The sequence below is a fragment of the Diadema setosum genome, chromosome 6 (assembly GCF_964275005.1).
Source record: "Diadema setosum chromosome 6, eeDiaSeto1, whole genome shotgun sequence".
In the NCBI taxonomy this organism is placed as follows: domain Eukaryota; kingdom Metazoa; phylum Echinodermata; class Echinoidea; order Diadematoida; family Diadematidae; genus Diadema; species Diadema setosum.
In genome coordinates this window covers 30,034,233-30,059,123 of record NC_092690.1, presented here as the reverse complement: position 1 = coordinate 30,059,123, position 24,891 = coordinate 30,034,233, and the positions used below count along the sequence as shown (strand labels likewise).

The 24,891-nt window shown below is 38.0% G+C and overlaps 1 pseudogene; it reads right to left on the bottom strand.

Annotated features, from left to right (window-relative positions):
* Nucleotides 1–20,701: 20,701 nt before the first annotated feature.
* On the bottom strand, nucleotides 20,702–22,027 carry LOC140229709 (putative nuclease HARBI1; annotated as a pseudogene).
* Between the last annotated feature and the right edge of the window lie 2,864 nt (nucleotides 22,028–24,891).

Sequence of the window (24,891 nt, the reverse complement as noted above, 5' to 3'; positions counted from 1 at the left end):
AACTTTTTTTTTTTTCAAATAAAAACCCTTCTTTGCTTTCCGTAAGCAGAGAGTAACTTTATTACGAATTTTCTTATACCTTTTATAATACATGATTCAAGGGGAGAGTTAATATTTTTTTTTTATAATACTTATTTTTCTTTTTGATAAGTTTTAAAAGTTCGCTTTTAAGTAGGTTCCTTCGTAAATTCTTTATCATTCATTCAAGATTCCAAACTTAACAGATTGACCACTATTCGTCAGCGATTTTACAAACCGTCGAATCCGCGAATTTTCGGTCAAAAAATGAAACTTCACTTTTCTGCATTTTTCGATTCTTCTTTATGTATCTATCATGTGTGAAAATTTGGGACCAGAATTTTGTTTCATTTTAAAGATATTTGTGATCATAAAAATGATGAAAACGTCGAATCGCAAGGAGCGTTTTATCAAAGGGTCGAATCATCGATTCGACTCTGAGAGAAATCGATGATCCTTCGTGGTCGTTTTTTTTTTTTCATACCGTTGAATGTGAAACTCCGTGGAGGTAAAAGGTACGAAAACTTCGTTTTTACTTCCCTGAATCGAGTGTATTGTTGTTTTATTGCTTAAATTAGGTACAATTTACATTCTCAATTTCTTTAACATCAATTTCACTTTTGAAATTAGATGAAATCTGCCTATCGTAGCAAAGACTCGGCCAAATCTAGTCCAACATGCGTAATTTGATGCCATGTTTCCCTAGTGTGTAAACACGTAGACTCTAGCTACTACACGTGCGTCGCCTGCGTAGTGCTTTAATACGGGTGGGTATAGCCGTAGAGACGTAGCACAGTAAGCCTACAGTGTCTATCCATCCCTCAAACTTACTACACAATTTAACTTTTGTACTTTGAACACAACAAGGATCTCTACCCCCTTCAGACTATGGGAAATGTTTGCCTCTCTATTTGGCAATGTTGCCTCCTTCAAGGTTTATGACCCACCATAGCCCGATCAGACGCTGTTACTACGCTGTGAGCTACGTATCTACGTACAGCGACTGGGCTGTGTATAGTTAGACCCACCATTAACATTAAACATTTAACAGTAACATTTTGATTTGAATTTACAGAATGTATAATCTGGTAATAAGCTAAGAACAAGGGATTGGGCTATCTTGACATATAGAACACTAGTAGTATAGTAAATGTACTCATTAGAAGTAGTAGTACTACTGAAACTTCAGATACTAGCAAGTAGATATGTCAACTGATATTAGTTTCTAGTAAATATGTAAGTAGATGTACGGTTTATTTTTTTCTCTTGTTTTTACATGTATATTGTAGCTTGTGTCAACGTATTAAGTGTACTGGTACCATTGATACTTTTGTCACTTAGGTCCTATAAGAATATAAGTATTAAACCTAGGCTAGGGCCTAGGCTTCCATAAGTGATAGTAATGCGACGAATTTTCTGGGTGCGTTCGTGATGAAAGTTGTGGATGCATGTCATGGATGGCGAGAGTTCAAATTGCGATGTCACGCACACGCATATCCCATACAATTCGTCGCAGAGGAGAGTTGAATTAATAACAAGAAAAGTATCGTGTTCACTTTATTCGTATTTTATTGAAAGAAGACATCACGTACTGATAAGACGAGCGTCAATACAACATCACACATGTAACGGCGAGACATTAAAAAGGACTAACACATCATGCGGTCTCGAACTACTCGCTCCTAGTCCAGTCTCGTAAAAGCAGATCGTAAAGGGAATCCTTGCCTTCTCTTTCCGTAATTGCCAAAACAGACGTTTATATATTACGATCTTGGATTTCGCGTGCCACAAAGCTGGGCGATCCAGTTACCATGCGAACGATGTGTACCTGGGTCATCCAGTTTCTCAAAGAAGGCAGAGGCGCGTGGATGTATAACTGGGTCATGACCTATATCTTTCTGAGATCAAGTCGGCCTGGTCTACATTCAAGCTTGGTCAAAGGAGGGCAATTTTAGAATCAAGGCGGACCGATCAAGTGAGTATGCAACTGGACCAGCTATTTGGTATCGGGCCGAACTAGTTCTATATGAATGGAGAATCAGATCAGCGATGCATTATTAGATGAAACTGTAACAGTTCGAAACATGATGGTGTCAGCATTTAACAATCACATCGAAGGGGTCAAACAGGGTTCGTGAATACACATGACGAAATATTCTAGGTGAATAGTGGTACACGTACAACATAATCGTATGCGGCATTATTCTTATTTCAAAAACCGTCACAGTAATCACGTCCTTACCAATTCAAGACTACAAGAGGTCTGAACTGTGGAATGGGTTCTCAGGTAAAAGAGCTAGAATCACCTAGTGGGCTCTGTAGTGGCTACACATATTCTGCTAGACCCAAAATTCTACAACTATAAGGGAGTTCTTCTCCCAAATGGAATTGAGTATCACTTCACTAGATAGGTACCAGTGGTAACCAATAGTCCTAACTAGATTTTGCTACATTTCTTTTTTGAATAATGAAATGTCTTTTTTTACATAAAGAACATAGGGTATCTAGTGACTACACTATTTGGCCTATACTCTATCCTGAGGTCTATATGAAACTATTTTGCCCCATATTTCTGATCTTTCCTTTCACTAGTGTCATTGTGATACAGTTCACAATTAAGATACTTTCTGTACATAGATTGCACCTTCCTCTTGCATTATATGCTAGGCCTGCATAATTCCTATACAGTTTGCTTTTCTCTCTTTTGTAGTATCCCCCTTCTCCCAAGAATAGGAAAAACTTGGCAAAGTCATGGATGCTCTGGTTAAATGGGACAAGGATGGTACAACAAGCATCGTTGCAGTCATGCGGTGATCTCAATGTGTAGAAGGACAGTTTTGAGGAAATGACTGAGAGGATGCTGATGGGGAAAACTGATTCAACTCCTGAGCTCAAAAGAAACAGATGTGGATCAAGAGGAAGAAATGGACATACAAGTGTAGTTGTGATCGTCAGATAGACCCCTGCTGGAGACAGTGGTCACTATTTATCTTCCGGTGAGTCTTCAAGTGACTCCCTGCTTCTTTCACATCTTGGTTAGAAGAATGGTTCAACAATCAGGTCAACTTTTCTTCTCCCCCCCCCCCCACCCCAATGATACTAAGTCCGCATGCACAGTAAATCTTTAGCACAGTTCTTTGCCAAGCCTAAATGAATATGATTTAAATTTACTGACTCTAAAACAATGGCATTTAAAGAAGGAATTCCCATCAGATAAATAATATGCCACGGTGTTATTGATAAGTGTGGTGTAACATGAAATAATGTTACAGTTGACGGTTAACAGTACATGCCTATTGATTTGGGCACAGTAATTGCAGTTACCTGGATATTCCAACTGTGTTTTATATGTAAGGCTATTGTGATTTCTCTCTCTCTTTTTTTTTCTGTGCAGTAATAAAACCATTTCCGACTTAAATGTACACATGTAATACTTGTGAAACCAAGTGTTTGGTAGTTGATATGTAATTGTGACAGTTACAATCTCAGTTATCAGAAGCATTTTAATGTATTATGTAAGCTCATAAGAAAGCTTTGTTGTAGAGAACATTTTTTTTTATTTCAGGACTGATAAAAACAAGCATGCACTTGAATTCCTGCTTTATTAGTTTCCTACATCCTCCATTCATTTTGTATGGATTGTAGTGTAACACATCAAGAGTTATGAAGAAGGTTCGTTGAGAAATTCAGTGTAACAAGTTTTGTATTGAAAGTATTTGACTGGCACAATTGTTTGGATTTGTGCGCAAATGAATGCAATGCTTTTCATTCTATGTTAATTCTCTGTATCATCAATTAACAAATCAGCATGTAGGATCTAAGAAGAAATTTATACAATGTTTTAATTTCGTGTAAGTGGAAATAATGTGATCTCCTAACTTGTTCTTTGCTGGCAGACTGTACCAACAATGGTGATGAGTTAGCAATCACAACATGTCCTCTACCACAACAAGTCAATGAATTTTCTACTCCAACAAAGCCAGTTGTTGCTGCTCCTCTTCCATGGTATCCAGTTGATGCTGTTCCTGTTCCAAGACTGCCAGTTGGTGCTGCTCCTGCTCAAACATAACCAGTCAGAGATGTTTCAGCTCCAGCATTGTCATTTGATCCTATTCCAACACAGCTAGATGGTGCTATCTATTCCTGTTTAAACACACCCAGTTGTTGCTGTTCCTGCTCCAACACAGCCAAGTGGTGCTGGTCCTGTTCCTACACACCCAGTTATTGCTATTTCTGGTCTAACACGGTCAGGTAAACCTTCTCCCATTATCAATACTAGCTCTATTAATATTTCTAATTGAATGGTTTAGAAATTGCCAGGCATGCTTATTTTCTTTTCTGAACTGAACAGAAACATTAAAGGTAAAACTTCAGAGAATCATTTAGCTTTACATGCCAGCAACAACAATAAAAATTCACAATCTTATCCTACCTCAGTTGAGTCCCATCTTTATTGCTTTATAACAACCTTAGACAGTAAAATACCAAATGTCTGAATGAGAAATTTTTCAACTCACTCTTTATGCTGTATGATTTTATTCAAATAGAAATGACAATTGCCTTTATTTTTCAGCTGCATTCCATATTTATTTTCTTCACTTAGTTTGCTGATATGATTATTCCTCGAACGTGTTCAGTTGTTGGTATTTTTGCTTTGTCACACCCCACACCCAGATGGTACTGTTCCTATTCCAACAAAGCCAATTGGTGCTGCTCTTCTTCCAAGACATCCGGTTGATGCTGTTCCTGTTCCAAAACAGCTAGTTGGTGCTGCTTCAGCTCCAACATAATCATTTGATGCTGTATCTATTCCAACACAGCCATCTCGTGCTGTTCCTGTTCCAACACAGTTCAAATCAGAAGTGGTGCTGATCCTGTTCCGTCTCACCCAATTAGTGCTATTTGGGGTTTTGGGGTCTAACATGGCTAGGTAAACGTTTTCCCATCATCAGTACTGGTACTAGCTTTATGATATATCTAATTGAATGGCTTAAAAATTGCCAGGGATGTTTAATTTCTTTTTCTTAACTGAGCAAAAACATAAAAGATAAAACTTCAGAGAATCATTTAGCTTTACATGTTAACAACAACAACAACAACAACAAAAAGTCACACTCTTACATCTTTACATAAAAGATTATTGTATCCGACCACTCATATCTCAGTCAAGTCCCACCTTTATTGCTCTATAACCATCTGTACCAGTAAGATACTAAATGTCTGTATGAGAAAATTTTGAACTCACTCTTTATGCTGTATGATTTAGGTCAAATAGAAGTGACATTTTTCTGTTCTTTTCTGCTATAGTCCATATTTACTTTATTTACTCTGTCAGCTGATGCGGTTACTGCTCCAAAATGTTCGGTTGGTGCTATTTCTACTGTATCACACCCAGATGGTAGTGTTCCTGTCCCAACAAAGCCAGATGGTGGTTTGCCTGGTCCAATAGACCTTGTTAGAGCTCTTTAAGCAGATGCATGTGTTAACATATTAAATACTGTCTCTCTTCAAATACTAATTGGATTGATTTTTGAATTATCTCCTTGACCTCTGCTATGCACTTGAGGCTGAAATGGAAACAAGGCAGAAAATCATTCTTTCAGTCTTAAGTCACCTCTTGAAGAATATTTCTATTGTTAGCCTTTCTGTGATTTTTGCGCTGCATCGATTAATATGATTCTCATAGCAGTGACTTATTATAGTATGACAATAACATATCAAAGTTCATCATAACAGGGTTAACATTATAATTCAAGACAAGATATTGGTTCAATCCCAATTGAGATAAGTAGTGTAAATGTTTTTGGTATCACACTTCTGTTATTCTGTGGGAACATTACTAGTGAGCATGGACATGCCTCCAAAAACTGAAATCCCTTATGCAGGTGACTTACCTATGGCATGGCAGACCTCTCAACCATTCTGAATTTGGAGGAAAAAAGAAATCTGAATTCTGACCATTCCCAGTTCTTTTTTCAATAGGAAATTCCTATTTCTCGTGATGATTTTACTACACACTCATATGGGAAGTGCTCCTTCTTTCCTACTTTGAACCAAATCATCCCTATAGATTTGAGCTGGGTGATGTAAATGTAAGAATTTGCATTTAACAGATATTGAAAAGAAATTTGCAAAACATTGATTTGGAATTGAATAATTATAGGTATAAATGGGGAAACATATTTTTTCCTCCACAGATTTTCCAATTTCTAAATGAAAAAAAAAAGATGAAAACAAACTCTTTCATAAGATTGTGAGCAGTCTAAAGTTTCCTGACATAGTATGACCTGTAAGGTTTTATTTTTTCTTTTTTTATCATTGCCTTAACTTAGGAAAACAAAAGACATGGTTCTGTCAATTATCTTGAAGTTCTCATTTTGATATTTCTGTTACCATGTAAAATGTAATAGTAGATAAAAAGCAGTATGTAACAAGGAGAGAGGTCTTTTAATTTTTGTCTTTTGTCCTTCTTGAACATCACTTCTTAGACTTTCCTTCATTTATTACCTACCTCTAGGGAGACCAGTATACGTTGTATATTGGTACATGCTACTGTTTCTACTCCAAGGTTAATTAAATCCAAATGTCAATATCAATATCAGTACAACAAATCAATAAAAGTTTGAGGAAAATTGGATGAAGTTTAAATCTGCTGCCGCCTGATGAGAAAACTATACAAATCGTGACAGCCAACTTAGCAACCAATATAAAGAAAATGTAAATAAATTCAGCATTTTATTTTCACTTTTCTAGTATGAAAGAGCACCAGAATTACTGGTACCACTTTCAGAAAGAAGGGGAGTGATATTGCCCTTAACATATGTCAGTAACATGTTGAGGGAATATGTGCTTTTCTTGTGAAATGAAATTTTGTGAAATTTTCTGTATATTTTTTAATACATTGTTTTCCATATACAGTTGAACCTCTATTATCCGGCCTCCCTTTATCCGGATCTCTCTATTATCCGGACGCAATCTCGCCGTGATTTTGCCCAACTCCTTGAGAACTCCTACACAAACACACATGAATGACATATTACTTCCAACATGATTAACATACATTACATCAAATTTCCTTCCAAATTTTAACATCCCCAAACATCCCCAAATGTAACAATGAAAAGGTTGCAGTAAACACATTACTACATGTGGTACTACAATGGGCTACATCAGTACATGTGTATGTATGTACATGTATAAAGCATTGAGTCTCCCGTATCCGGCCAAATCCCTTATCCGGATGAGCCCCGGTCCCGACTTGTCCGGATACGAGAGGTTCAACTGTACATGTATGATGTAATGGTCTATAGTCTCCTCATCCATTGGTGGTCGCACCAAAACAGTAACAATTAACTCAATACTTTTTTTAACAGATTGTCTGATTTTTCCTCAAACCTTAACTCTCGTGTTCTTCATTTATTACCTGCATTCACTCAATTCACACGTGTGTTTGGGTTCCATCTACTTTTAGATTAGCTAATGTGTATGCTTGTGTGTACTACTAGGTGTTACAAAAAACATTTCCCACTTTTGATCCTTAATAGTTGAAAAACTATATATCAGATAACACTGGCATTGATTTGAGCAATAGCTAAGTAGTGTACAATTTGGTTGAAGGCGATTTAAAAATGATACCATAAATCAGTTACATTAAATTCAAGATTTATTTTAAAGTTAGGTTTCATATTTTGCTCTGGTTTCAACCCTCTGTACAAAATTTAGATTTTGCACAGGGTTCAATTGGTGTGTATGACAGTTTGTGGTTAACACCCTGACAATGGTCCTCAACAATGGCTGTGATTGGACTGCTCTATTATATATTCATGAGAAATTCCACTGTCACATTTAGGCTTTATTCATCCTGAAATGTAGTGTATGCAAGCACATGAAAACATGTGCCTATTTCTTTCCTGTGCATGTATTTTACCCTTTACCATGAATTCAGACTAGCAGTGCCCAGGGCAATCTATCATGAATTTTTAAATAAAGCATTCATGTGCCTTGGAGCAAGAGTCTAGAAGCCTAGTCAACAGAGCTCTGAAAAGGGGTAATTAATGGTATTCATGTGTATTTTTCAGGGCTATTATAAGCACAAACTCACATGCACATCATTGGTTCTTGTGTAAAGTTCAATTTTGTACAGAGGGTTCAAATTTGACCAGAATCTGGAACTTACCTTTAAAATTAATCATGGATTTAATAAAACTTATTCATGCTGTCATATTCAAATCATCTGCAAATAATTGTACACTATCCAGCTGTTACTCATATCAGTGACAGTGTTATCTGATGTATATTTTTTGAACTGTTATGGATCAAATGTGGGAAATGTTTTTGTAAAACCTAGTACAACATGCACTTCTGAGTGCAAAACGTTATAAGTGTACATGTACATGTTCCGTGTACATGGAAGTGAAATAGAATGAATAGATATTAATCTTGTAAGTGTCATCGTGCTGAAGGTGCTCAGTTTCAGTCTTTTTGTAAAACCTAGTACAACATGCACTTCTGAGTGCAAAACGTTATAAATCTACATGTACATGTTCCGTGTACAAGGAAATGAAATAGAATGAATAGATATTAATCTTGTAAGTGTCATCGTGCTGAAGGTGCTCAGTTTCAGTCTTTATGGACAGGCAGTGAAAGAAATACACAAGGTATTTCTAATTGAACTTCGATCCAAATTGTTTGAAAGAAAGAAATGATTCCATGCTAATCTTCTGTAGTTGAATAATAATTATCAAACCAGAAAACTATTTACATTATGCTGCATGTTTATTTATTTGTACCTGTCCTACTGTGTTAAAAATGGCAATTGATGATGTATTTGGTTGTTTACAAGTGAGAACAACAAGTTAATTGGAATGGCGGTAGCTTAATTTGAAGCATAACAGTAATCAAAAATACAATATATTGTTTATTTGGCCTTATTTTTGTTTATAGTACAGGCTTCAGAAATTTGGTTTCTCAATCACCGTTCAGTGATAATTTCTCTTGAATTACATGTATTACTGGTAATGTGCTCGTAACAGTTGTGTGTGTGTGTGTGTGCGCGTGTGTGTGAGTGTGTGCGTGTGCGTGTGTTTGTGTCTTTTATTATGAAGCCAGCTGGGTCACCACTGTAGACATTTGTGCTTTTAACACAGTAAACCTATTATCAGTCAGTGTATTTGTGTAAAGTTATGGTGATTAGCATTATTCAACATTGTGAAACAGCGTACCAGACAATGTTCATCCCATTTTCACTCCATGGTTTTGCAAAAACACTAAACTTGCAAATTTTAAATCATCAAAACACACGATACACAAAATTACATACCTTCAATACAGCGCGCCGCGCGCGATGAAGTTGTTTCTACACAGCGCACACGCGCGCGCAGTATTTAAACGGTTTTCCAAAGAGTCGAATCGCGCCGGATTCGACGCTTCCAAGTTGCGCGTACTCTAATTTCGATTTCCCGAAGAGTCGAATCCGCGTATTTTGCCAAAAAGTGGCATTCCGCATTCTAACCGTACTGAGTTTATTGGGTTGCTTCATGATCTCCTCTCTGATAAATATTTTGATAACAAGACATGCATTATCATGGGAGACTTTAATATAAATCTCCTTAATTATAATGATACTACAGTCTGTCAAGATTTCCTCAACCTTATGTTGTCCAAATCCTTCATTCCTTTTATAAGAAAACCTACTCGAATTTCCGATGTCACTTCAACTCTTATCAATAATATATTTGTTAATAATTTATCTCTTGTTGTCACATCTGGCATTGTATTCTCTGACATTTCTGATCACTTCCCGATTTATACCCTTGTACCTCAGTTTACAGCAAGAAAAACTCCAACATCTAACCATGGTATTCGTGACATGTCTGAACGCAATCTAAATAGGCTCAGGGAGAGATTTGGGTCCGTTGACTGGTCTCCTGTCTACAACGCAGGAAATGTAAACTCATCCTTTGAGGTTTTTATGAAAATTTTGATAGAAACTTGTGATAATCATATACCTTTGTTAAAACGATCTAAATCTAATTATAAAAGAATACCAAGACAGCCTTGGATTACGAAATCTCTTCTCAGGTCTATTAATAAGAAAAACAGATTATTTTGTAGATACCGTAAATCCCCAAATGTTTCAACTAAATTATATCGTTATGTTTGTTATCGAAATACCCTGACCTCTACGTTACGCTTAGCTAAGCAACAGTATTTTTACCGACAGTTCGATAGATGCAAATCTGATATACAGAGTACGTGGAAGGTGATTAACACAGCTTTAAAATCCAGCACTAAGGCGAATTCTCCAAATTGTATTCTGAAAGAGGGTCGCCTGATAGACAATCCAGAGGAGATGGCAGATGCATTCAATGACTTCTTCGTTAACCTTGGGCCAGATCTTGCCAAGAAAATACCTCGCCCCGGGACACCTTTTCATTCGTTTCTAAGGGATAGGAATGCACACACTTTGTTTTGTGTTCCCATTGTTGAGGAAGAAATTAAAGAAAATGTTCGCAAACTAAATAACAAGAAAAGTACAGGTGATGACGGAATTTCAGTTTTTCTGTTAAAAAACATAATAACTGAAATAATTACTCCCCTTACTTATATTTTTAATCAATCTTTGTCGGCTGGAAAGGTCCCTGAAAAGATGAAAATTGCTAGAGTCGTTCCCATATTCAAAAAGGGTGCTGAAGAATCGGTTAGCAATTATCGTCCAATATCTCTTTTAACTTCAATTTCAAAAATCTTAGAAAAGCTTGTTCACAAACGACCTCTTAGATTCCTTATCAACTGCAATATTCTTTCGAATTTTCAGTTTGGTTTCAGAAAACAGCATAGCACAACCCACGCTTTGTTAGCTTTCATTGATAAAGTAGCACATGCTTTAGACGACGCTTCCCATACTATAGGTGTTTTTCTCGACTTCTCGAAAGCGTTTGATACGATGGACCATGATATTTTGCTTTATAAGTTAAGCCATTACGGCATTCGTGGGACAGCTCAAGATTGGTTTAAAGACTACCTTACTAATAGAAAGCAATATGTTTATGTAAATGGATATGAGTCTCTTTTGAAAACAACTTCTTGTGGTGTCCCTCAGGGTTCCCTACTTGGCCCGTTATTATTTATCCTGTACATAAACGACCTCCAAAATTCGTCCCAGATTCTTTCTTTCATATGCTTTGCTGACGACACAAATTTATTTCTTTCACATCGTAACTCAAACACGCTTATACATATGTTAAACAATGAACTGAAACTTGTTCAGTCCTGGATCCACGCAAATAAGTTGTCACTAAATATTGATAAGACGCATTATATGCTTTTCAGCAATTCTCTGAACTCTGTTTCTGATTATGTTAAGATCAATGGTATCAATTTAAACCAGGTAGATAGTATCAAGTTTCTGGGACTTTACATTGACAGTGATCTATCCTGGAAAACCCATATTAACTATTTAAGTAAAATTTTGTCCAGAAACATTGGAATTTTAAACAAGCTGAAATACAATTTTCCCATACATATATTACAAATTATATATTCAACAATGATTTCCCCTTACCTCAACTATGGAATTCTAGCATGGGGCAATTCGTCCAAATTTTTGCTTGATTCGCTATTCCTTCTTCAAAAACGCGCCATCAGAATTATCAATAACGCCGGATATTTATCTCATACAAACGAATTTTTTCACAAGAATAAAATTCTGAAATTGATTGATCTGTTTGATTACAATCTAGGTATTTTCATGTATAAGTACTCAACGAATGATCTTCCTGATGTTTTTCTTCACATGTTCAAAAGAAACTACTCAGTTCACAATTATCCCACCCGCCAACGGGACGCTTATCACCTTCCACGTACTCGCACAATTTTCGCGATGAAAACAATTATGTATGTGGGACCGAAATACTGGAATGACCTCCCCCCTGAACTCAAAGGTTGTTTATCACTATCATCCTTCAAATGCAAATTAAGACAGTATTTATTGAATAATTACGCTACATCAGCTCATTGAAATTCTGTTTTGTGCTGTCCAGGACTAACCCGTTATACTGTAATCCAGGGTTGTTGTCATATTAAACCAGACTTTAAGAGCCCAGCTGTTTGCGCCCTTAAATTCTATCACTGTGTTTATGTATATTTTTCCTTCTTTAAAGATAGCTGGGACGAGGAAACAGCTGGTATTTCACATTCTCACTGCACTGCAACTGGTTGTTCGATGTCTTTTTTTAATGGATTTGCAGGTGCATGTGTTCCCTTCTTAATACACGCAATGTACACATTTCTAATACTGTCTGAACGGTATCATTGTTATCATAACTATATTAAGTCATATTGTATTGCCAGAACGACAATGGTTCATCCGCATCCGCCTATATACAGCATGTGGCTTTTCCGATCCCTAACCTGCACTAGAGAAGAATTTGCTATATAACTGTATATTTGTTCTTTTTTTTCTCTCTCTCTTATGTTCCGGTCATTGTTGTACCCGTGCTCCCCTTATCAATCTTAAACTCGTTTTTAACCGGGACCTACGCTCAACAAGCTCGCTTTTTAAGTAGGTTCCTTTATATTTCTTTAGCATTCATTCACAGATTCCAAACTGAACAGATCGACCACTATTATGTTTTACATATTTGCAATATTCCATGTATGTCATGTATTTCATCTAATTTTGTTATATTTGATGTAATTTTTCATCGAGAAATATGAAAAATAAAATTGAAATTGAAATTGAAATAACAAGGGATTTCTAACTCGTCGTCATTGCTTTATTCCTTGTCTATTTAAAGTAAACTGTCCCTTGTCTTGGTGTTTGTTTACGACCATTACATTCCTACAATGTAAGTTTTGATGTAAATTTTGCCATCGGCGTACCGTGTTCAGGCGTCTTAAAGAGTAGCAAACTTCAAACGTGTTTATGTCCGAAATGCGTTTTACACTCCGGCGGGCGGATTCGACGGTTTGTAAAATCGCCGACGTATTATGTTTTATATATTATTTGCAATGTTCTATGTATGTCTCCAGCTGGATATCATGTATTTCATTTAATTTTGTTATATTTGATGTAATTTTTCATCGAGAAATATGAAAATGAATTGAAATTGAAATTGAAATTGAAATTGAAAAGTTCACTTGTAACCCACGGTTTTCTGATTTCTTAGTTTTTCCTATTCTTGATTTCTCTCGCAGGTAAGTGCATATCATACAGATTAATGAATATTTCAAAAAAACACATTATACGCCCCCTCGGGGTCATTTTGCTCATACACTCTTGACCAATCCGTGTTTGCTAGGTCAGCGCAAAGGGTAGCGAGGTTTTCTTTAGTAATTTTCCTAAATATTTTTGGCTTCTTACTGTTATGTTTCTCCTCTGGATGCAATGATGTATGAAATATTGGTAGGTGATCAGAAATATCTGTCATCAGGATGCCTGACAGAGTGGAGATGGTATTATCATTTGTGAATATATTGTCGATAATTGTGGCTGACGTAAAAAAAAAAAAAAAAAAAAAAAAATCGGATTAACGAATCTTCGGAATAACGCCACAAATGTTCGGATTAACGAACCCTTGTTCATTTTCGGATTAACGAACCTCTAGGTATAGGGAATTTGTGTGTTTCGGATTGACGAACCTTCGGAATAGCGAACCTTCGGAATAACGCACAGCACCCTAATATATGACAGGTCACTGGAAAGGAACTAGATATTCATTGCATTGATTATATTGGATCGTAAAGACATCTAGTACAATTGTATAACACTCAGTGGACAGATCAGTGTAAATGGTTGTTTTTTTTTTTTCCATTGTACTAATCCTCTAGTTTATACTACAAAAAACCCTGTCTGTAAGATTCTGCTCAAGATGTATTAAATGCTTTATTTTTAGCCTCCCACGTCTGAGATTTCGATCAAGACTATGGGGTGATTGCGCACAATTAAAACACCGGTAGTTTATGGTATCTGTGGGCAGCTGTAATGACACATGCTATCCAGTAAATCGGATAAGAAACCTTTTGCCTGATACTACCCGATTATAAGAATGCCGAGACTACAGTACAATACAGTGAAATTCACTGATTTTTTTTTTTTTTTTTTGTTCGATACATCACCAAAACGATATTGCTGTAGCTGTGGTACACTTATAAAATGAATGCATAAAAATAAAACAACAACAACAACAACAACAAAACAGACCCTCCCCCTCCCAAAAAAACAAACAAACAAACAACAAACAAACAAACCCAACATATAGATGCGACAGATGCTGTACCAGTATTTATTTTGATAGTGACTTGAGAGTTCTTTCCTGCATTTTGAGTTAACAGTCTCATAGCAGTTGACTGTCTGGTTTCAGCCTAACGTACTCAACAAAGTTGATCACAAGACCATTGTTGGCATTTTTTTATGGTTACAGTTCGTTATTCCGAAGGTTTTTTACTCCTAAGGTACGTTATTCCGAATCTTCCTTATTCTGAAGATTCGGTATTCCGAAGGTTCGTTAATCCGAAAATGTGATAAGGTTTGTTGTTCCGAAGGTTCATTCATCCGAAAATGAAATAAGGTTCGTTATTCCGAAGGTTCGTTCCGGACCCTATTTCATTTCGGATTAACGAACCTTCGGAATAACAAACCCTATTTCATTTTCGGATAAATGAGCCTTCGGAATAGCGAAACCTAATTCATTTTCGAATTAACAAACCTTCGGAATAACGCCACAAATGTTCCGATTAACGAACCCTTTTTCATTTTCGGATTAACGAACCTCTAGGTATAGGGAATTTGTGTGTTTCGGATTAACGAACCGTCGGAATAACGAACCTTCGGAATGACGAACCGTCGGAATAACGAACCTTCGGAATGACGAACCTTCGGAATAACGAACAGCACCTTTTTTTATTCACAGCAGATGCTTACTACAGTGTAATGGTGTAATGGCCTCCAGTCAGGACCTATACTTGTGCATAGGTTGCTAAAGCTCCTTTTACACTTTCACGGATTGCTTCACGGATGACCACGGATCGTCATCCGTGGTGTTCCGGCATGCAAAATATCGATTTTCCTCTCAATGCCGGTGTGAATGCGATCCAAACTGGGTGTCTACACGGACAAGTACGGAGGCTACACGGACAAGTACGGTGCCTACACGGACAGACAAGGAACGAATGCGGACCACAGCGGAAACGATACGGAGCTAACACGGATATCAAGGAAGAGCACGGATGCAACTGGGTCTCTTCGCGGTCTTTACACGGATGTCTCTAAAATGTTGACAGATGACATTTACTTTTGCTTTTGATACTTTGTCATTCTCGGGCAACATGCCTCCAGAGCTAATAACAAGCACACCAGAAAATCTACAGCAGCCTACATACGCCTGGGCTTGTCGACATCAAGCAAATCTCTTCTTGCAAACTCTCATTTTGCGGGAACATCATGACATAAACAAAGCAAAACAAAACAAAACAAGACAAATCAAAACACACACACACACACAAAATCATCAAGGAAATGTGTGTGGGTCACTGAAGCTTCTCAGGCTACAAATATTCGAACAGTATGAGGGGTTGCTGGCTGTGCTGATGGGGGAAGATGTGAGTAAATTTCATTGACTTTATGAGCTTGTACTGGCAAAATACACGAATTTCTCATCCTGGATGGAACCGATGCTAATATGAACGTCCCGATGTCTTCACGGATTGTCCCGGAATGAGTAGGGAGGCAACACGGAATAGCCGGTGCCTACAAGGAGGAAATACGGCGGTAACACGGAGTAGACGGTGCCAACAAGAATGAGTTCGTATTGATTTTCATCCGTGATGTCCGGGATGAAAAATTAAGCAAAATTAAATTTTTCCCGCGGACATGCCAGGTGGTCAAGGATAATGCCGGATGACTTCACGAAGTCAACACTGTCATGCCGGAAACAGTACGGATGATCAAGGATCGACGATCCGTGGTCATCCGTGATGCGATCCGTGAAAGTGTAAAAGGGGCTTAAAGGTGCAATCACACATCGCCGGTTTAGATGGCGGTTCATGGCGGTTCGGCAAATCGCCGTGCTCTGCTAAACGTGTTCACACCGTACACAAACCCTGATTATCCGTCACTCCACCGCCATAAACCCCGAGAACCACGGGGAACCGGCTGGAACCGGCAAAAAAGTTAAACATGTTTAATTTTTCGTGGCGGCCTTGGCGGTTTGAAATGGACCGTATTTAAAACGCCGTCCACCGTGTAGAGAACGGCATCCTCCGTGTGTGCACCGCATGATCCGTGATAATACCGTGTTAGCACTGCCATAATCCGCCAGTCAGATTTTCCTCCCGGGCCTTCACGATATAAACACGGTACCTGCAGGGAGGTGGCGGAGATAACACGGGGGCATCACGGTCTCATGAATGAGCACTCGGTGGCACTGCGGTTGACGCGGAGTAGAGTGTGGTCCAGGTGTACAGCCACGTGGTGCACGTCGATGAGTCAGCCATTTTGTCATCCCGCTTTGAGAAAGACAACTTCTGTTGGACGTTCTTCAAAACTTCTGTACCATCATGACACGATGGAGAGGAAGAAGGGGCAGCAACACTAACACCAGTGAGAGAAGAGCAAACACACCTACACCTCAACCCGAAGGGGAAGAAGAGGAAGAAGAGTATGCTGCTTCGAATCAAGAAGAAGATGGAAGAGATCCTGCTGAGCTATCTACACAAGCCACACAAGCATCATGCTCAGGAGCTATACCGCAGCCCACAGTCAGAGAGAAGAGGAAGAGGAATGATCCTGTTGGACTTACTGAGCAGCAGGAACAGGAGATAGCAGAGTGGTACCGAGAGAACGAGGTCCTGTATACAATGTAACACAAAGCTGAAAGACTACACGAATACTGCACTGAAACAGACTGATGAAGGAGAAAGCCACAGACCTAGACATCAGCGATACCCAATTGCTCACCTGGCTAAAGTCCATGCGGACTGCAGTCAGCAAGCTCACTGACCCAAACAAGAAGAAATCAGGGAATGGGCCATTTTCTTGAGTGACCGCCAGGAATGGATAATGGCCAACTTTGGGTTTCTTAAAGGCTACATCAAGCGAGTCGACAAAAGCAAAAGGAAAATAGGTAGTCAAGTAAGTGTAACACATTATTCCTGATCTTCATCATATCTTTATTGACTGATCATGCATGTCACTGATAACGTTATTGTGGTGATAACGACAGCAGTGCAAATACAGGTCTAATAAGCTGTTTTTTACATGTCAGACAATGTCAGAGTGAAATGATTTTCACATAGAAATTATGCAAGAAAAAAATAACTTTCACCTTAATCATCTAAATTAGCCCTCAACTTTGATGTAAGCACTTTGACACTTAAACTGTTGCTGTTGTTTTTTCAAATAGAAAATAAAATTTACAAACTTAAAAAAAAGAGTGTATAAAATAGGTCAATTTATTCGCTTGCAGTAACTTTCCCCTTTGAAGCTAGTTTCCGACTTCGTGGTCGAATAAGATACAAAACTGTTTGCTGTAACTAAAAAACAAAAAAATGCGAAAGCTAAGAAATAAAGCATGAAATGCAATATCAGAGATAAGTTCTAATGACCGTATTGAATACGTAAATAACACTTGTTTGTTTTTTCAACAACTTAAAGGGGAAATCTATTTCGCAATTTGAAGTGTTCAGTAATGTTTCTACACGAAGAAACGAAAAAAAAATACAAGGCTGTTCCGATTTTTTTTTTCCTGTGATATGAACTATACAGTTTGACATGAGAATAATGTGTAGCTGATTCCGTGTAGCCCTTTATCTTCTTCTTTCAAATTTACATTATTCTTTTGGAGGTAATTGTAATCTTACCAACAAGTATAAATTGCTTATCCTTCTTTTCAATTTCTTTGGCCCCTCTATGTGTAACAGTAATACCAAAAAAAAAAAAAAAAAATGGAGGGGGATCATGCTTATCCATCCATCCGTATCATTTTTACCTAATATCTGTTCTTTCATTCATTTCAGGTCTGTCTGTTATTACTAATGCGTTTGTAGCAAATGTGCCTTTTTTATGTTTTAGCTTTCCCAGCATCTGGCAGCTTCTTCTTTGCAAATGCGGCAAACACCGGCAGAGAGTGAAGAAGACGAAGATGATTCAGAGTCCGACAATGACGTTGATGATGTATCCGAGGCAAACGGAAGAGAATCTGACACCAACAGAGGAAACACGGCTTTCTCTTCTTCTTCCAGCGTCAAAAAGGAGGACCTCACAAGAAGTCCAGGAAAACTAGCAGTTCTTGTTCCTCTGCTATTTCTGAAGTAAGTATACTTGTTGGTTTTTACTACATAACCTCCATGTGATTATCATTTTAACAATACTTGCTTTCACTTGCCAACAGTAGTAATGTTGATGTTTTTTTTTTCTCGTTTTAGTTCACTGGGCAAGCGAAGACGATCCAAAGAGAACTGCAAAGCATTGCAGCGACACCATCAAGTCCAGCCATGGATTCACAAACGCAGGCTAGACGGCATTTTGCTGACCTCATCTTTCATGAAACCATGCTCATGTATGATATCACCTGGACTGATTATCAAACACAGTCATTACAGATATTGATGGCCTTCAAGCAAAGGCATCACCAACGGTATCTACCGTCTGGTGGGCCTCCTCCTTCGCATCAGCCCTTCCCTGGACCAACTTCATCGCATCAGCAGTTTGCTAGCCGGATCCCCCGTTCGGAGTTTCATTCTTTTGCCGAGTCGTATTCTCCTCTACAGCAGCAGCAGCTCAGCGCCCCTAACCCTCCTCAGGGTCCATCGTTATCGCGGCCTGTTCAAGGTCCACTTGTCTCTTTGTCGTCTACCATAGCCCAAGCAAGTCAATCCGTGCACAGTTTCTCGCCAACCCCCTCACAGAACTTTGCCACTGAATCAAACGCCTACACCAGGTTCCACAATCAGCCCACGGGGACGACGCCGGAATCAAATTGTTCTGTCCCTTCTACCTCATCCCCGCAGAATAAGATGGACGACGATGGAAAGCAAGAATTCATGAACCTGTAAAAACAAAAAAGACTTTGTAAATATGTTTCATTCTACATTTTACTGGAAACCTTTTTGTTCGTGACCTTTGTTTCAGTGATACATGTCCAAACTTGAGAGAACATTTTTTTTTTCTTTTCAGTATGTTGAGCTTCAGTTCGATTTTTACTTTTTGTCACGCAATAACTAATGTTGAACTTAAAGGACAGGCAATGAAAAAAAAAAGAGAAAGAACCCATATTACAAGATTTGGTAAATATATTAAATCCGTGAGTTTCATAACTTTCTTTATTTTTTACACATACAGTATGAAAGAAATGTTCAGAAAATTGGAAGGTATGTTAAATAATACAGTTGCACTAAAAGATGTGTTCACACTTTTGTTACAGCTTAACAGCATAAAAGATGTTAAAACCTTAGCACTAGCTACTTGAAACTGCAAATTACACATAGAAGACATACTATGTAAATATGTTGGGTTCTGCTTTCACATGTAGGCCTATGCCTTTTTGTAAGACTGTTGATACGGATATGTTGAAACTTAAGAGAGAGTGGAATAAAGATGTTGAAACTTGAAAGCGATTACACCATTATGTTTCGTGAACCTGCTTATAAACAGGAAACTGTTCAGAAAGTTGGAAGGTATCTTAAATAATACAGTTGCACTGAAAGGTTTGTTCATAATTTTGTTACAGCTTCAGAGCATTAAAGATGATAAAACCTTAGCACCGGGTACGTGAAACTCCAAATTACACATAGAAGACATATTATGTAAATATGTTTGGTTCTGCTTTCACATGTAGGCCTATGCCTTTTTGTAAGACTGTTGATACGGATATGTTGAAACTAAACGGAGAGGGGGGAAAAGATGTTGAAACTTGAAAGTGATTACTTCATTTATGTTTCGCGAACCTGTTTACAAACAGGAAACTGTTTTGATATTATGTTGGATTCTTCTTTGATATGTATGTCTTTTCATTGACTATTGTTACAGATATGTAAACATTTAAAAACAAAAACATGTACTTGTACATCACTTGATATATGACTCTGCAAATAAACATGCAACTTTGTAAATTATGTTGGATTCTGATTTGACATGTTAGTCTTTTTAATGGCTGTTGGTACAGATATTCTAAAAGTGAAAAGATACAGAGATTAAAAAAAAAAGTTGTGGAAACTTGAAGCAATAACATTACTTATGTCAATTTGAAAATACTCCGAAAACTGTGTAGATATGTTGGATTCTGCGTTGACATGTATGCCTTTTTAATGACTGTTTTACAGATATGTGAAAACTTAAGAAAGTTAACAAAATTGAAACAAGCAAGTACTTGTACATGACTTGATATAAATGAACTCGCATATGAACAGGAAACTTTGTAAATTATTTTTGATTCTGCTTTGACATTTATGCTTTTTTAATGATTGTTGATAAGGATAGGGTATTATTTTCAAAGTTAAAAGAGAAAAAAGAGATGTTGAAATCTGAAGACAATTACATCATATTACTTATGTCAACCTGTAAATACACAGGAAACTTTGTAAATATGTTGAGTTCTATATATTTACCTGTTCAGCTCTTCTGTTATTACTTTGAGTTATTGTTATCATAATAAAAAAAAAAAACGTACTTATTTGGCTCTATTCCTTAAACTTTGTTTTCTTGCCACGGCACACGGGCAGCTTCTGGGTTTACATACTCCACCAGGTATTTGCGCTGTTCTTTGGCTGCTCTGCTGACATTGCCTCTGTAGACATGCTCCATGTCAGGTAGGCTGGCATCATTCCTCCATGCCCCAGGGATGATGTTATGTGTCTGAGGGTGTTCTTGGTCAAAAACATCAGCTTCCAGACTTGGCTGCCTCATCCTGAAGAAATTGTGCAACACACAGCAGGCAAGTGTTATAGTGCTGACCCTCTCTGGACTTTGGGGCAAAGTTGTCAGCAAGCATCTGAACCTTGCTGCCAGAAGACCAAACACGTTTTCCACTACGCGTCTAGCTCTGGAAAGTCTGTAGTTGAAGATACGTTCTTTCATCGTCATATTCCTGAGAGGTAGTGGCTTCATCATCTAGGTTTTGAGAGGGAATGCATCGTCCCCAACTATGAAATAGGCCACTGGTTGGTCATCATTAGGCAGAGGGTCAGGCTTGGGTAGACCTATGGTGCTATTCTCCAGAGCTTCTTTCAACTCAGTATCAGCAAAGACTCCTGCATCAGATCCCGCTCCTGTTGCACCAATATCTACGTACAGGAACTTATAGTCTGAATCCACCACAGCCATAAGGACAATAGAATGGAATCCCTTGTAGTTGAAATAGAATGAGCCGGCCTTCTTTGGACATCTTATTGCAATGTGCTTACCGTCAACTGCGCCAGCACAATGGGGGAGGTTCCAGCGGTTAGAAAACCATCTGGCAACTTCTTTCCAGGCTTCTAGTGTGGTTGGACAGACCATATCTTCTGCTGATAGCTCATCAATGATAGCTTGGCAGACCTCAATGATGAGGATGGAGATGATGTTACAGGCTACTCTAAATCCGAACTGCAATGACTTGTAGCTGTTTCCCGATGCTAGATAGCGCAGAGTAATGGCTAGTTTCAGTCCGGGTTCAAGAGACTTACTCCAGAACGTGTCCTGTTTTTCTATCCTGGGTCCCACTCTAGCTAGCAGTTCCTGAAAAGTGGCAGGATCCATCCTTGTGAAATTTCTGAAGTTGCCCACATCTTCCTTACTGAGTTCTGCCAATAAGCCTTCATATTGAACATATAAGGGTCTTCGCAGCAGCCACGGCTCCACCCAGCACCTCCTTCTTTCACTTCTTCTTCGTCGTAACCCTTGTCTTCGTCGTCGCTGTTGTTGCTCTTCTTCTTCCTCAAGTTCAGCTGCCATACCTGCAAACAGCAGCGACACTTCCATCTTTCCCATCAGCAGCTGAGCACGGCGAATATCATCTGGTACTAGATTCGCCATGTTTCCCTAGTTGTTCTAGATTCACGGAGACGAATGTGCTGTTGAAGTCAGCAATAAAATGAATCGACTGCATTCATAAAAAGCCCTTTATTATAGGGATTGTAACAAAGCAACACGCTCCTCGTTGGCTAATTGCGTGTAAATGGGCTGTGATTGCATCCAACTCCAGGGGCCTGGTATCGACTCCGCCGCCTTTCGGGGAGATCCGTGTTACTACCGCGCCAATCCGCGTTAGCGCCGTGTTCAAAACGTCTTGAGAACGTAGTCACTTCGCGTGAAAGTGCTTTCCGCCATCGTTGGGACACGGTTCACGGCGGTTTGAGAACCGCCTTGAACCGCCGTCTAAACCGGCGATGTGTGATCGCACCTGAAGTATTCAAGTCTGGTAGCGCAATAGCGGGCTATACATTGTATAAAACCCCAAGTTTCTTGTTTACTGGAAACAGAAGTACAAAATAAATGATAAAGGTTGAACATCTGGGGAAAAAAAAGCTGGATGTGCATTTCTAGAAAGAAGGGTTATCGTACAGTGTTTTCCTTTTCCTTCGACTGTCTTTTTGAATAAGATGTGATTAATACTTCGTTTATTTCTATACCAGAAGTTGTGTAGAGGTATTAAAAAATGATTTCATAGAGTTCATTTTTGTGAAGAACAAAAACAATCAGTGAAAACTAGCTGCGCAGTGGTAAACTCTTGCTTCCAGAAAACCAATTCAGCAGTATGGAGTGGAAGTGCAGCAGCTGCATTTTTAACTAATTTAGTTAAAATCACAACGCCCCCTCCAAAAAAAAAAAAAAGTTGTATTTGTATGAATATATGCACACACCATACACACACATATAAACTGTGTCTGTGTCCGCAGGAAGTAATAATAATAATGATAACATATCAATTTATAAAGCGCAAAATCTATAGATATATATTCCCCTAAACTGTAAAAGCTTCTGATGTGCTTGATGATAATGAACAGTTAGAGGAAAAGATGTTTTTTGAGTCGTGATATAAAGAACGCTACCGTTGGGGATTTCCTGACTTCTAATGGTAGGTCATTCCAGTGCTTTGGAGCTGCACAGGCAAATGTTCCATCTCCTAATGATACTTTTGTTTTGCGTGTTGGAATTTGTAAGAGAAGAGTGTTCTTGAAACTGCGCAAAAAATGAGTGTGTTTGTGAGATTTAAGCACTAATAATTCAGATATATAACTGGGGCTTGACCGATGAGTGACTTATATATATCTCAGTAGATGAAGGGCAATTTGTCAATCAGTTGCAATGTCGATACAAGTATAAACATCCTTGCAGTTCAGCTCCTTCTTTCCGGTTGCAAACTTGTAAATCGATTTTGATTCTTGATAACAAATTAACCATCTTTATCATAGCATAAATATATGATTTTATCATGTTGCATCTGTAGAACTGCAGTCAATGTATCATGGAAAATAAAGCTCTTGTAGTCCCGTACGATGTATACATGTGAATGTGTGATATTTGATTTGCTTATTCTTGCTATTGGTGTATACTGAATGAAAATATTGGGATGAGGAGATAAACTTAGAAATTAAAGAGTTTCACTGCAGAAAGGGCTAAGAACAATTTTCAGACGTTTTAAAAGTAAACCCATCAGACAGAGCAAAATTAAAAAAAAATTGTCCTGTGATACCTTACTTGTAACATGACAAAGAATATCCTATATTGTTTTAACCATTGTTAGCACCTTTATTCGCAAATATTTCCACAAAACAAGAATGCAATTAGGTCGATCTGTGACAAAACTCTTCAAATATTTTGAAGTGTCTCAACAAGATGAATTCCTGCAGAAAACTATTAACATCACTCTGAAATCTGATACTCTTGTGTGGCATTATAAATCTTATTTGAAAGTTCCAACCCACAGAATGTTATTATCAACTTTCAAATATAACTGCATGTTGCTTTTAAAGTAAAAAAAAAAAGAAAGAAAAAAAAAAATGCTAGATAAGGACCATAGACCAGCAGTTTTTAAAGGGATTGTACAGTATTGGTGGAGATGAGAATTGAGCTTTTAACTATTTGCAAGATACCAAGAAAACACTTACGAAATAGTACAGTGCATACCATTTTAGGAGGAATTAAAAGTTTATTCGATGAAAATCGGGTTTGGAATGACTGAAACATCCTGAAGTAAAATAAAGCGATCGTAATAAAGTATGGGTCCCACACTTTAATAGAATCACTCTGTTTTGGATATCTCAGCCATTTCAACACAAATTTTCATCAGGTAAAGGTTGAATTCTTTGTGGAATTACACGTTCTTTCATATTTCACAAGAGGTTCTCATTATCTCACCAAAAAATGTTAGAAACCTGAAATTAGGACTCAACCAAAACTATGCGATCCCTTTAAGTCAAATAGAGTAAATTGTCAGAAATAAAAGCAGATAATAAAAGAGAAAAGGCACATATTTCTTCAAGTATGAACTTGAATATACACATTACACAAATTTGTGTGTCTGCTTTTTTAATAGTCACTCTTTATCAAAAAGGATCCTTCTTTATGCATGTCATATCGCCATCTATGTTGCGAATTAAAATCTGCTCCTCATTATGCCTCCGCCACGAAGTGGTCCTGGAGGCATTATGTTTTCGGGTTGTCCGTCCGTCCGTCCTTCCGTCCGTCCTTCCGTCCGTCCGTCCTTCCGTCCGTCCGTCTGTCCGTCCTTCCGTCCGTCCGTAATGAATTTTGTGGCAAGCGTAACTAAAAAACCTTTTGAGGTATCCTAATGAAACTTGGCATGTATGTGTATTAGGGGGTGCAGTTGTGCCTATCAACTTTTGGGTGCACATGCTCAAGGTCAAAGGTCAAAAGGTCAAGGTCAGATATGTAAA